We start from the raw sequence: 13,823 nt of genomic DNA, 5'->3' as shown, positions 1-13,823 counted from the left end.
TAGGAGTCATGCAGCTGGAGGATACAAGATTCTGACCCTCTCTAAACTGCTCCTGAGATCAGTGCTTGAGATATTTTGCAGACCCAGCACTTGATGGATCAGCTGGCACCACCCAGATCAATAAACTGGCTCATCTGATCTTGCGGCCCCCACCCAGGAACTGACAGAGTGCAAGAAGACAGCTCTGACTCCCTGTGATTTCATCTCTAACCACTCAGCACTCCTGGCTCACTGGCTTCCCCCCACTCACCAAGCCATCCTTAAGAACTCTGCTCCCTGAATGCTTGGAGAAACTGATTTGAGTAAAACTAAAACTCCAGTCTCCTGCACAGCCGGCTCTGCGCGAATTACTCTTTCTCTATTGCAATTCCTCTTGATGAATTGGCTCTGCCTAGGCAGTAGGCAAGGTGAACTCCTTGGGCGGTTACAGGATTAGAGGCATGAGCCACTGCTCCCAGCCCTGATTCTTTTTTACATAAAAATATCAGTAACAAATCAATCCATCATGGTTTTTGTCAGATTCTTCTGCTGACTTCAATTAAACTTCAACCTATCTTAACTCTAACCATAAAGCTTGGCTCCCAAATTCTTTGTAGTTAAGAATTTGGCCTTACCCAGAGAAGATATCTGGCTTTTACTCTAGACTTCTAGGAGGTACTCTGTCATACCTGACAGGAGAGTCTTTGGTTAAGATGGCGGGTGACCACACCAGATTTCAGGGTGGGGTTTATCACACCTAACAGTCTTAGGGTGGGAACTAGCCACACCAGAAAGGCCAACCACGTGACCTAGGATCAAGGCTTTGGGTCTTGCAATATCATAGGAACTGAAGTCTGAATTCAACCACATGACAATCAATCAATCAATCAATCAATCAATTAATCCTGCTTATGTAATGAAGCCCTGATAAAAATTCTGGACACTGATGGATTCAGTGACACATGTCTAAAGTCCCAGCTACTCAGGAGGCTGAGGCAGGGGTATCACTTGAGCCAAGGCATTCAAGACCAGCCTGGGCAGCATACCAAGACCCTAAGAAGTAAAAAATAATTAAAAAAAAATTTTAAAACCCCCACAGGCCAGGCAAGATGGCTCACACCTATAATCCCAGCAGTTTGGGAGGCCGAGGCAGGTGGATCACCTGAGGTCAGGAGTTCTAGACTAGCCTGGTCAACATGGTGAAACCCCATATCTACTAAAAATACAAAAAACTAGCCGGGGGTGGTGGATCATGCCTGTAATCCCAGCTACTTGGGAGGCTGAGACAGGAGAATCGCTTGAACCTGGGAGGCAGGGGTTGCTGTGAGCCGACGTCGTGCTACTGCACTCCAGCCTGGGTGACCGAGTGAGACTCCATCTCAAATAAATAAATAAATAAAACCACAAAACTCTGGACACTGAAGCTCAGGTGAGTTTCCTGGTTGGCAATATTCCATGCACATTGTCTCGCATTGATGCTGGGAGGGTAACACTTCCTGACTCCGGGGGGATGGGAGGATGGACGCTTCACAGTTGAAACCCTCTCAGACTCTGCTCTGTGTGCCTCTTCCTTTGGCTGATTTTTATCTGTATCCTTTCCCTGTAATTAAACCGTCACTGGGAGAATAATAGCTTTCTGTAAGTTCTGTGTCTTTATAGAATCCTAGCATCTGACGGTAGTTCGGGGAACTCCTGAACTTAGAGTTGGTGAGGGCCATCTTGAGGATTAGCCCTCAGCCTTTGAAGTCTGGCTGATGCAGTAGTGCTTCTCTTCAGCTGTTCCACAGCACTTGGTCACCATCTCTATCACAGCATGTAACATGTGCTTTTTGTTGTTTGCTTTTTAAATATTTAATTATGTAATAAAAAAATGCTCAAGGAGTGGAAAAGAGTTTACAGTGTGTGGTTATTTCATTAGTAGTGGTAGTGCAGTAATGAGGGGGAAACTGAGGCTCAAATGGATAAGTAAATTGCCCAAAGCCACATAGTTAACAGAGCCAAGATTCATTGAAACTTAGTCATTCTAGTTCCAAAGTAAAGCTTCTAATCACCGCATCACTCTGCCTCAGCATTTGTTGCCAATAATGGAAACCAAACACAAAGGTTAAGCTTAAATCCAGCCTCCCACAAAAAAATAACAAACAAGGAATTCATGGTTGTCAGTTTCCCTCCCCCGCCCCTTCTTCCTCTCTCTTTTTTCTCCACTCTGCTTCTGCTTTTGCCTGTGCAAGACCAATGGGAACAACAGACTTAACAGTACTGGGGCTAAGGTAGGAATGAATGTATAGATTTCAAAGGGAAAATCCACTGGACCTATGGCTAAAGGGATTTGAAAGATAAAGAAGGAAAATCAGCCAAACCTTTAAAGTTTTGACCTGGTTAACTTGGAGGGTGTTATCGTCCATGATAGTGGTGATTTGGAGAGAAGATAATAAACATGTTTAATTTGAACTCAAATACAGTAATTCATGTACAATAACATTTACACAAGGTAAGCAGATTGATGAAACAGGTTGATGCCTTTTGGCAAAGGTATGCATTGTGTACCCACCACCTTAAAATCAAGATACAGAATTAGCTGGGCATGGTGGCATGCGCCTGTAGTCCCACATATTTGGAAGGCTGAGGCAGAAGAATCCCTTGAGAGCAGCAGTTCAAGGCCACAGTGTATTTGTATGATTGTGCTGGTAAATAGCCACCGCACTCCAGCCTGGGCAACATAGTGAGACGCTGTCTCACTATGTTTCTCTGAAAAGAAACATGCATGTGTGTGTGTGTGTGTGTGTGTGTGTTTGCCAGTCCCCAGAAACTTCCCATGTGGCCTTTCCTTCCCTTATCATGCCTCATAACCATTAATTTGATTTCTATTACTCTAGATCAATTTTATCTGCTCTAAAACTTTATATAAACAATCATGTTATGTACTCCTTTGTATCTGGTTTCTTTTGCTCAGCATAATATCTGTGAGATTCATCTATGTTACTTCATATATCAGTAACTTTTTTTGGCCAAGAGTATTTCATTGTATGAATATATCAAAATTGGGTTATCACTTTACCTGTTGAAGAACATTTGGGTAATTTGCAAATTAGAGTAATTATAAATGAAGCTGTCACAAACACTAAAGTACAGCCCTTTCATGGACAGACAGATGTTTTCATTTCTTGTGTGTAAATACCTAGGAAGCTGAACTGCTGGCTCATAGGGTTGGTGTATGTTACCTTTTCAAGAAACTGCCAAATGGTTTACTGGAGGGGTTGCCCCATTTCGTGTTCACACCAGCAATGCATGAATATTCTTGCTGTTCTCCATCCCTTGCCAACCCATACTATTGCATCTTTTCCATTTTAGCTATTCCAGTGAGTATGAAGTAGTGTTTTACTGTGTTTTTGTTTTTTGTTTTTTTGGTTTTTTTTGAGATGGAGTCTGGCTCTGTTGCCCAGGCTGGAGTGCGGTGGCATGATCTCGGCTCACTGCAAGCTCCGCCTCCTGGGTTTATGCCATTCTCCTGCCTCAGTCTCCCGAGTAGCTGGGACTACAGGTGCCCACCACCATGCCTGGCTAATTTTTTGTATTTTTAGTAGAGACAGGGTTTCACCATGTTAGCCAGGATGGTCTCGATCTCCTGACCTCGTGATCCGCCCGTCTCGGCCTCCCAAAGTGCTGGGATTATAGGTGTGAGCCACCGCGCCCGGCCTTATTGTGTTTTTTAAACAGCTTTATTGAGGTGTAGTTTACATACCATAAAAATTCACCATTGTAAGGGTACAGTTTAATTATATTTTTATTAAGTTTAGAGATTTGTGTAAACATCATCACAAACCAGTTTTCAAATATTTCTATCACTCCAAAAAGCTCCTTCATGTCCATTTGCAATCAGTCTCTGCTCCCATTCTCAGCCCAAGGGAACCACTCATCTGCATTCTGTCTCTATAAATTTACCTTTTCTGGATATTTCATGTGAATAGAATAATACAACAGGTAGTCTTTTGCTTCTGGCTCCTTTTACTTATCATAATATTTTTGAGGCTCATTCATGTTTAGCTTGTATATCAAGAACTACGGAAGTTCTGAGATTTTACCTACTTGCAAGCTAATCAGGTAGCCTACCACAGTTTCATGTGTACTGACAGAAACCATGAGACTCCTGCATCATGGGCAAAGGACTTCATTACTCACAGCTCAGAAAGCAGCTCTATGTTTGTGCTGTTTCCCCATGCCCCTCAGGTCCCAGGGAGTGGTACAGGGGGCCTAGATGGATAGTGCATAGGCAGTGGATATAAACATATCAAAGTGGAGAGATTCCAGGCTAAGGAAACCTTTATTTTTATTTATTTATTTATTTATGACAGGGTCTTGCACTGTCACCAAGGCTGGAGTGCAGTGCCATGATCGCAGCTCACTGCAGTCTTAACCTCCCAAGCTTAAACAATCCTCCTACTTCAGCCTCCCAAGTAGCTGTGACTACAGGCATGTACTCAGCTAATTTTGGTTTTGTTTGCTTTCTGGAGAGAGAAGTTCCCACTATATTGCCCAGTCTGGTCTCGAATTCCTGGGCTCAAGTGATATGCCCACCTTGGCCTCCCAGAGTGCTGAAATTACAGATATAAGCTGCCATGACTGGCCCTAATTTTTTATAAGAGGCTTCAAGCAAACCTACTTAACCTTTGCCTTGAAGAGAGACATTGTCTTTATTAAACTGGATATCACACAAGCCATCTCTCTGCTTTAGAGGGAGGTATTATCTCAGTCTTCCAAAGCTGAAGCTGTCTGCTGTACAATCATCCTTGAAAGGATGGTCTGGAACAGGCAATCAGTGCCTCAGACCATGGATAATTTTTTTTTTTTTTTTTTTTTTTTTGAGATGGAGTTTTGCTCTTGTTGCCCAGGCTGGAGTGCAATGGCGCGATCTCAGTTCACCGCAACCTCAGCTCACCGCAACCGGTTCAAGCCTTCTCCACTGCCTCAAGCCTCCCAGTGCTGGGATTCAGGCATGGCCTCCCCGCCACCGGTCATTCTGGTATTTTTTAGGTAGAGAGGGTTTCTTCATGTTGGTCAGAGCTGGTCTCGACCTCCTGACTAAGGTGATTGCGCCGGCCTCAGCTCAAAAAGTGTGGGATTGAGGTGGGAGCCACCACACCTCAGCTGGAGAGTTGTTCTTCTAACAACATTTTTCTTTCTTTCCTTCTTCTTCCTTCTTCTTCCTCTCCTTCTTCCTTCCTTCCTTACCTTCTTCCTTCCCTTCTTTCTCGCTCCTCCCTCCCGTCTCTTCTTCCTCCTCTATGTTTCTTTTTTTTCTTTCTTTCTTCCTGTCTTTTTTCTTTCTGTTTTGCCCCCTTGAATAGTAATATAAGAAAATGTTTTATCACGATCTACACATTCTGTCTCATCAGTGATGGATATTCTGTATCTGTTTCCAATTTTGGGAGTACTGGCAGAAGCTGTTATGAAATTCACCACATGCCTTGTATGGTAATGTGTTTTATTTCCTAGATTCTTAGGGGTTAGATCTGCTGGTTGCATGGCTTACTTAATGTGAAATTTTTAAGAACTCCCCAAATGTTTTCCAAATTGGGGCTGCTTACCATTTTTATTCCCATGCAAAGTGTTATTACAGGTATACTGTCTTCTTGGTAATAGCCATTCAGTTCCGATATAAGTGATTAAATTGTGTTGTATTTGGATTTCTTGGCGGGTGTGGGGTCACGCCCTGTATCCCGTCAGCTTTGGGAGGACGTAGGTGGGCAGTCCCTTGAGGTCAGTAAGTTCAGACGGGCCTGACCACCTGTGAAAAACCGCTGTCTTTACTAAGTACAAAAATTAGCCAGGCGCCGTGGTGGGACACCTGTATCCCGGTACTTGAAGAGGGTGAGGCCAGGAGGAATCTATTGAAACTGGGAGGCAGAAGTCTGCCGTGAGCCAGATCGCGCCCCGCACTCTAGCTCTGGGCTGCGGTAAGATTCTTTCTCAAAAATAAAACTAAAAAAAATTATTTGGATTTATCTAATGATATGGCTGATAATGTTATTGAGCATCTTTTACTGTTGTTAGGCCATGTATCTTTTCTTTGTGACTTGCTATTTCAAATTTTTTCTAGGGCCGCGTGCGGGTGGTCAAGGCCTGTATCCCAGCACTTTTGGGGCCGAGACGCGGGGATCACGAATGGTCGGAGATCAAGACCATCCTGGCTAACACGGTGAACCCTGTCTCTACTAAAACTACAAAAACTAGCCGGGCGGGGTGGCAGGGCCTGTAGTCAGCTACTCGGGAGGCTGACAGAGAGAGAATGGCTGTGAGCCCGGAGCGGAGTCTGCGTGGCTTTGGGCATCCGGCCACTGACTCCAGCCTGGGTGACATGAGCGAGACTCCGTCTCAAAAAAGAAACAAAAATTAATAACCAAATAATACATAAATAATAATAAATAAATAAATATTTTTCCTATTTTATAATTGGATCATCTGTCTTATTGAGTTGCAAATGTTCTTTATATATTCTGGATACAAGTTCTATATTGTATACATAATTTGCAAATATTTTCTTCCAGTCGGTCTTATCTTTTCCTTTCCTTCATGATGTGTTTTTTGTTTTCTTTTTAACAACAATGAAAAAACAGTTTTATTGATATACAACTTACGTGCCATGAAGTTCACCTGTTTAAAGTGTACAATTCAATGGTTTTTATTGTTTTTTGGTATTATCATCATACTCTTGTTTTAGAATATTTTCATCATCTGCAAGAGAAACATCATATCCATTAGCAGGCATTCCTCATTCTCCCTCCTCCTAGCCCTTGGTAATCAATAATCTACTTTATGTCTCTATAAACTTGCCTGTTCTGGACATTTCATATAAATGGAATTGTATAATATGTGGTCTTTCGTGACTGGCTTTATTTGTATGGCATAATGTTTTTGAGGTTCATCCATGTTTGTAGCATATATCAGTACTTCATTCTTTTCTTACTGATGATAATATTCCGTTGTATGGATATGCCATATTTTGTTTATCCATTCATTAGTTGATGGACTTTTGAGTTGTTTTCACATTTTGGCTGCTATAAATAATGCTGCTATGAACATTCATGTACAAGTTTTTGCATGGACATATATTTTCATTTATTTTCGTTAGATATCTAGGAATGGAATTGCTGGGTCATGTAATAACTCTGTTTGGCATTTTGAAAAACTGCCAGCCAGGCGTGCTGGCTCATCCTTGTAATCCTAGCACTTTGAGAGGCAGAGGCAGGTGGATCACCTAAGGTCAGGAGTTCGAGACCAGCCTGGCCAACATGGCGAAACCCCATCTCTATTAAAATTACAAAAAAATGGCCAGGCGCAGTGGCTCACGCCTGTAATCCCAGCACTTTGGGAGGCCGAGACGGGCGGATCACGAGGTCAGGAGATCAAGACCATCCTGGCTAACACGGTGAAACCCCGTCTCTCCTAATAATACAAAAAAATTAGCCTGGCGTGGTGGCGGGCGCCTGTAGTCCCAGCTACATGGGAGGCTGAGGCAGGAGAATGGCTGGAACCCAGGAGTCGGAGCTCGCAGTGAGCCGAGATTGCGCCACTGCACTCCAGCCTGGGTGACAGAGCGAGACTCCGTCTCAGAAAAAAACAAACAAACAAAAACATCAGTCGGACATGGTGGTGGGAGCATTGAGTCCCAGCTACCCAGGAGGCTGAGGCAGGAGAATCGCTTGAACCCAGGAGGCGGGGGTTGCAGTGAGCCGAGATCACGCCACCGCACTCCACCGTGGGCGATAGAGTGAGACAACGAGAGAGAGAGAGGGAGGAAGGAAGGATGGAAGGAAAGAAAGGAAAGAAAGGAAAGAAAGGAAAGAAAAGAAAAGAAAAGAAAGAAAGAGAAAGACTGCCAAACTGTTTTCTGAAGTGTATACATCTTTTACATTCCCGCCAGCAGTGGAAGAGAATCAGTCTAGTAGATGTGAATTGGTATCTTATTGTGGTTTTCATTCACATTTCCCTAATAACTAAATGATGTTGAGTACATTTTTATGTGGATATTCACCAGTTGTATATCTTTGGGAAAAAGTTCATTTGAATCATTTGCCCATTTTCTAATTCATTATTGTTTTAATTGTTGAGTTATAAGAATTCTTTTATATTCTAGATACAAGTGCCTTATCAGATTAGTGGTATTTTTTGAAGTACCAATGTTTTAAATTTTGATAAAATGCAATTTATCAGGTTTTCAAATAATAGGTTTACTTTTGATAAATCTAAGAAACCTTTGCCTAATCCGAAGTCACAAATATTTTCTGCTGTATTTTCTTTTCTTTTTTTTTTTTTTTTTTTTTTTGAGATGGAGTTTTGTTCTTGTTGCCCAGACTGAAGTGCAATGGCACGATTTTGGCTCACTGGAACCCCTCCCTCCTGGGTTCAAGCAATTCTCCTGCCTCAGCCTCCCAAGTAGCTGGGATTACAGGCATGTACCACCACGCCTGGCTAATTTTGTATTTTAGTAGAGACGAGGTTTTCCATGTTGGTCAGGCTGGTCTCGAACTCCCGACCTCAGGTGATCTGCCTGCCTCAGCCTCCCAAAGGGCTGGGATTACAGGCATGAACCACCGCACCTGGCCTCTGCTGTATTTTCTTCTAGGAGTTTTATCATTTTAGCTATTACATTTAAGTCTATGATCCTACATTTAGGTCTATGAGATAATCACTGTGTATTTTATAAGGGAAGTTCACTTTTCTGTATATGGGTATCTATTAATAATTGTCCCAGCACCATTGCTGAAAAGGCTACAATTTCCTCATTGAATTTTTTGACACCTTTGTTGAAAATCAATTCACCATAAATGTAAGGTTTATTTCTGGACTCTCAATTCTGTTTCATTGATCTATATGCCTATCCTTGCACTAATACTATACTGTCTTGACTACTGTGGCCTTATAGTAAATTTTAATATTTAGTAGTATAAATCCCCCACCTTTGTTCTCCTTTTTAAAAATTATTTTGACTTTTCTAGGTCTTTTACATTTTCATATAAATTGTAAAATTCATTTGTGAATTACACCAAAAAAAAGCTGCTATGGCCGGGTGCAGTGGCTCAAGCCTGTAATCCCAGCACTTTGGGAGGCCGAGACAGGCAGATCACGAGGTCAGGAGATCGAGACCATCCTGGCTAACACGGTGAAACCCCGTCTCTACTAAAAAATACAAAAAACTAGCCGGGCGTGGTGGTGGGCGCCTGTAGTCTCAGCTACTTGGGAGGCTGAGGCAGGAGAATGGCGTAAACCCGGGAGGCGGAGCTTGCAGTGAGCTGAGATCCGGCCACTGCACTCCAGCCTGGGCGACAGAGCAAGACTCTTTCTCAAAAAAAAAAAAAAAAAAGCTGCTATGATTTTGATAGGGATACATTAAATTTATAAATCAATTTGGGAAAAATTGCCATCTTGACAATATTGAGTCTTTGAATATGAACATGGAATGTCTTTTCACTTATTTAGATCTTCTTTAATGTGTCTCATACATGTTTTGTAGTTTTTACTATACATTTTCTACTTCTTTTTATTATATTTATTGCTACATATATTTTTGGGGCTACTATAAATGAAATTGTTTTCCTAATTTTATTTTTTGGATTGTTTGTTGTTAATATATAGAAGTATAATTGGTTTTTGTGTGTATTATTCTTGTATCTTATAACCTCACAACTTGTTCCTTAGTTCCACTAGTTTTTTGTGGATTCCTTGGGATTTTCTACATACAATATTGTGTTATTAGTGAATAAAGACGGTTTTACATATTTCTGTTTAATCAGAAAGCATTTATTTATTTATTTAACTTGTAGAAAGGCAAGAGTAAACATCCTTGCCTTGTTCCTGACTTAAGGGGAAAGTGTTTAGTTCTTCATTATTAAGTATAATGTTAGTTGCAAGAAATTACTCTCCAAGAATTTTCAGAAACACAGCAAGTAAGACTGTTCCTCTTGATGACAGTGTTCTTTGTCCCCCTAATTGGCTCAAATAAATCACAAGTACAATACTGGAACCAAATATTTTGCAAGCTGGGAAATATCAGAGGCTGGAAGGAGGAGAGAGACAGAGACAGAGATAGAGATAGAGAAAGATACAGAGATGATACAGACAGAGAATGGTAAAGGCCCGAGTGACTCATCTAAATGACATCAGCCAAGTGGATTCTATCAGTGGGTTGTAACCAAGATGGGTTGGAGGGCCAGGACAGGAAATGGTAAAAATCAAAAGAATGCCCAGTAGCTTTCCATCAGCATGAAGGACCTTATCTCAAAATAAGAGTAAGTGCTAGCTTACTCTGAGGACTGGGAAATAGAGGCCCCCTGAACTGGCATTATCTGTGTGGGAAATGCTGTTGGAAGGACTGGGACAGGATGTAGACATGCATTAAGGGAGGGCAAATCCCTTCAGTGTGAAAGCAGAGTTTGAAATATTACATTAGTCAAGTGTACCAGCTGCCCTGCCCATTAAATATTAATGCTAAAATCCCTGTCAATCAACAGAAACAATCTTGTCCCACTCAGACCTGCTAAAGAAGAGCTGTGCAGGTTATTCAGCAAATAATAAGGGGAAAGGGACTTGGCTTTTGTTGTCCATAATGATGTCAAAGAAGCATTCAGTACTGAAGGTCACGCTGTTCCCTTCCTTGTCTGTCTTTTGATTGAATGCTTCTGGGAGGCTGGGGAGTGTGGCTGTGGTTCTCAAACTTGGATGTCTATGGGACTGAACTGTAAGCCTTGTGAAATGCAGATTTCTGGGCTCCCATTCTTGCTCCCACTCCTTGTCTGATTCAATAGGTGAGGTTAGAGGAGGGAGTGTGCATCAGGTGATCTTGATATATGTAGCCTGCAGGCCATTCCTTGAGAAACACTGGGCTAGCGCAGTGACTCATGCCTATAATCCTAGCATTTTGGGAGGCAGAGGCGGGTGGATCATGAGCTCAGGAGTTCGAGACCAGCCTGACCAACATGGAGAAACCCTGTCTCTACTAAAAATACAAAAATTAGCCGGGCCTGGTGGTGCATGCCTGTAATCCCAGCTACTCCGGAGGCTGAGGCAGGAGAATCACTTGAACCCGGGAGGCGGAGGTTGCAGTGAGCCAAAATTGTGCCACTGCGCTCCAGCCTGGGCGACAGAGCGAGAAAAAAAAAAAGATAGAGTGAGTTAAACGATCAATTTGTTACAGGAAAGGGGTCCCAATCCAGACCCCAAGAGAGGGTTCTTGGATCTAGCATGAGAAAGACCCCAAGAGAGAGTTCTTGGATCTAGAACAAGAAAGAATTTAGGGTGAGTCCACAGTGCAAAGTGAAAGCAAGTTTTAGAAAGTAAAAGAATAAAAGAATGGCTACTCCATAGAGCAGCCCCATGGCCTGCTGGTTGCCCCATATCTTGATGATATGCTAAACAAGGGATGGATTATTCATGCCTCTCATTTTTAGACCATATAGGGTAACTTCCTGATGTTGCCATGGCATTTTTGTAAACTGTCATGGCAATGGTGAAAGTATAGCAGTGAGGATGACCAGAGGTCACTGTCGTCGCTATTTTGGTTTTGGTGGGTTTGACCAGCTCCTTTACTGCAACCTGTTTTATCAACAAGGTCTTTATGACCTGTATTTGGTGCTGACCTCCTATCTCATCCTGAGACTCAGAATGCCTTCACTGTCTGGGAATGCAGCCCAGTAGGTTTCAGCCTCATTTTACCCAGCTCCTATTTAAGATGGAGTTGCTCTGGTTCACATGCCTCTGACAAATTCATAATGGCTCCAAGTTCATCAGCAGAGACCTTAAACCCAGCGCCCCCTCACTTTCACTGCCTCTCATGACCCTAGTATAAATTGGGACGTCGCAAAGAGTTAAACACCCGCAAAGGGCTTTGGTTTGGCACAGAGCCTGATATAGAAAGCTGTGTTTCCCACAGAGAGGTGGTGGCCTGACCTGTGGGGACAGGGTGCAGTGATCTACTGGCCAGGTCTGCTTTGCAAAATTCTGACCGCAGGGGTCTGTGTGACCTGCGTCTTTCTCTTTGCTTCTGCAGAGAAGGGCCTGCAGGGAATGTCAGCGGTTCAGGAAGCAGTGCTGTGTGAAGGAAGACACACTGACCCAGTTTCCTATTCTGCCTCTCCCTCTTGTAAGCTGAGAGGTTTTGCACATGTCAGGTCATTTCTGTCAATTTTAGTTTCCTTATGTTCCAAAACAAGGGCAGATCAGATCTTTGTATGTGGGCAGGGTGGCTTAGCACTTTCACATATGGTCTCCCTTTGATTCCCACAAGACTGTGGATTCCACAAAACAGGAATTCTATCTCAATTCACAAGTGAGCAAATGGAGACTAAACTGGTGAAAGGACTTGTTCAAAGTCACAGGGCAAGTGTGGAACTCCAGCCCGACTCGTGTCCAGTGGTCTACACTACATTGCTATGCCCTCATTCTCTACCTTGAAGGTCAGCTGCGAGGAGTAAAAAAGATTATGGATGTGAAAGTTCTTGGTACACTTTGCGGCACCATGCCACATCCTCATCAGCCATAACAGGACATAAAGGTGGATGTCTATTTATGGAGAGTTACCATTTGGCTTTGGACTAACATACCATTGTATTTTGTAGAGAATACTCAACCATATGTTCTTAGCCTACTGAGAGCTCTTCAATGTATCACATGGAAAATGTATATTTTCATCATCATGTTATTATCATCATCTTCCTTATCAGTAACAACATCATTTATAACATACTGGCATACTACATACAGGGCCCTTGTAGAGTGCTTTAAATATAACATGACATTTATTCCCACCAATGTCAAGTGAGGAATTAAAAATACCGATGAGAAAGACACTATTATTATCCTCATTATATAGGAGGAAGAGTTTAAGCATTTGGCCTCTACTCTACCTGACTCTAGTCTTCCTGTTAATAGCATGCTACTCTGCAGCTTCTGTTTAGAGTTGACGGGGATAATGTAGGAGTCAGGAGATATTTTTCTTCCCCTGTGAAGGTTCACATCTAAGTCTGTTGAAATGAACTGACAATAGATAAATAGAAAAAAAGTGTAAGAATTTATTAATGTGTAATTTATTAAACATGGGAGTTCTGCAAAGAGGAGACTGAAAGAGCCAGATGGCTGAAGCATGACTGAGGCATGTTGGCACAGAAGCACTGAAGAGTTTTGGTTGGACTAAGGAGTTTGGGGATAGGTGGGAGGAAGACAGAGAAGAGCAAAATGAAAGTAATATTTACTGAGCATTTGCATATTGAAGGAAGGAGCTTTCTGTGTATTCCATTATAAATACTCACAACCCTGTGAGAAAGATGTTGTTATTTCTATTACATAAATAAAGATACTTAGATTTAGAGAACATAAAAACTTTGTCCCAGGACAAAACATAAATAAGTAACAGGACTGGGAGTAGAATCCACACTTTGGAGTTGGCTGCAAAACCCATTGCTCTTTCCATAATTCCTGATACTACTATGATCTTCCAGATTATTCCGTTAAGGGAATGCAGGGAACCCAAAATATGGCTCCCTAGTATAATGAGTAGTTTCAGTTAAAGGCCCTTAGAGAACAACAACAGATGCTGGAAGAGACTTTTCTCCTATCTAATAAAGTCCTGACAGATCCAACAAGGAGAACAATTGTTTTTTCTCCTCCCTTCCTGTCTCTCAATCCTCTGCTTCTCCCAAAGACAGGATGAAGCTGTTCTTTGAAATTTCGTTATCTGCCAGAATTCAGACCTTCCTGTATTAGGGTCCTCTAGAAGAACAGAATTAATAGGATAGATGGACATATAAAGAGGAGTTTATTAAGAAGTATTAACTCACATGATCACAAGGTGA

The sequence above is a fragment of the Rhinopithecus bieti genome, unplaced genomic scaffold (genome assembly GCF_001698545.2).
Source record: "Rhinopithecus bieti isolate Rb0 unplaced genomic scaffold, ASM169854v2 scaffold_19858, whole genome shotgun sequence".
Taxonomy (NCBI): Eukaryota; Metazoa; Chordata; class Mammalia; order Primates; family Cercopithecidae; genus Rhinopithecus; species Rhinopithecus bieti.
This window is presented reverse-complemented; position numbering follows the sequence as displayed.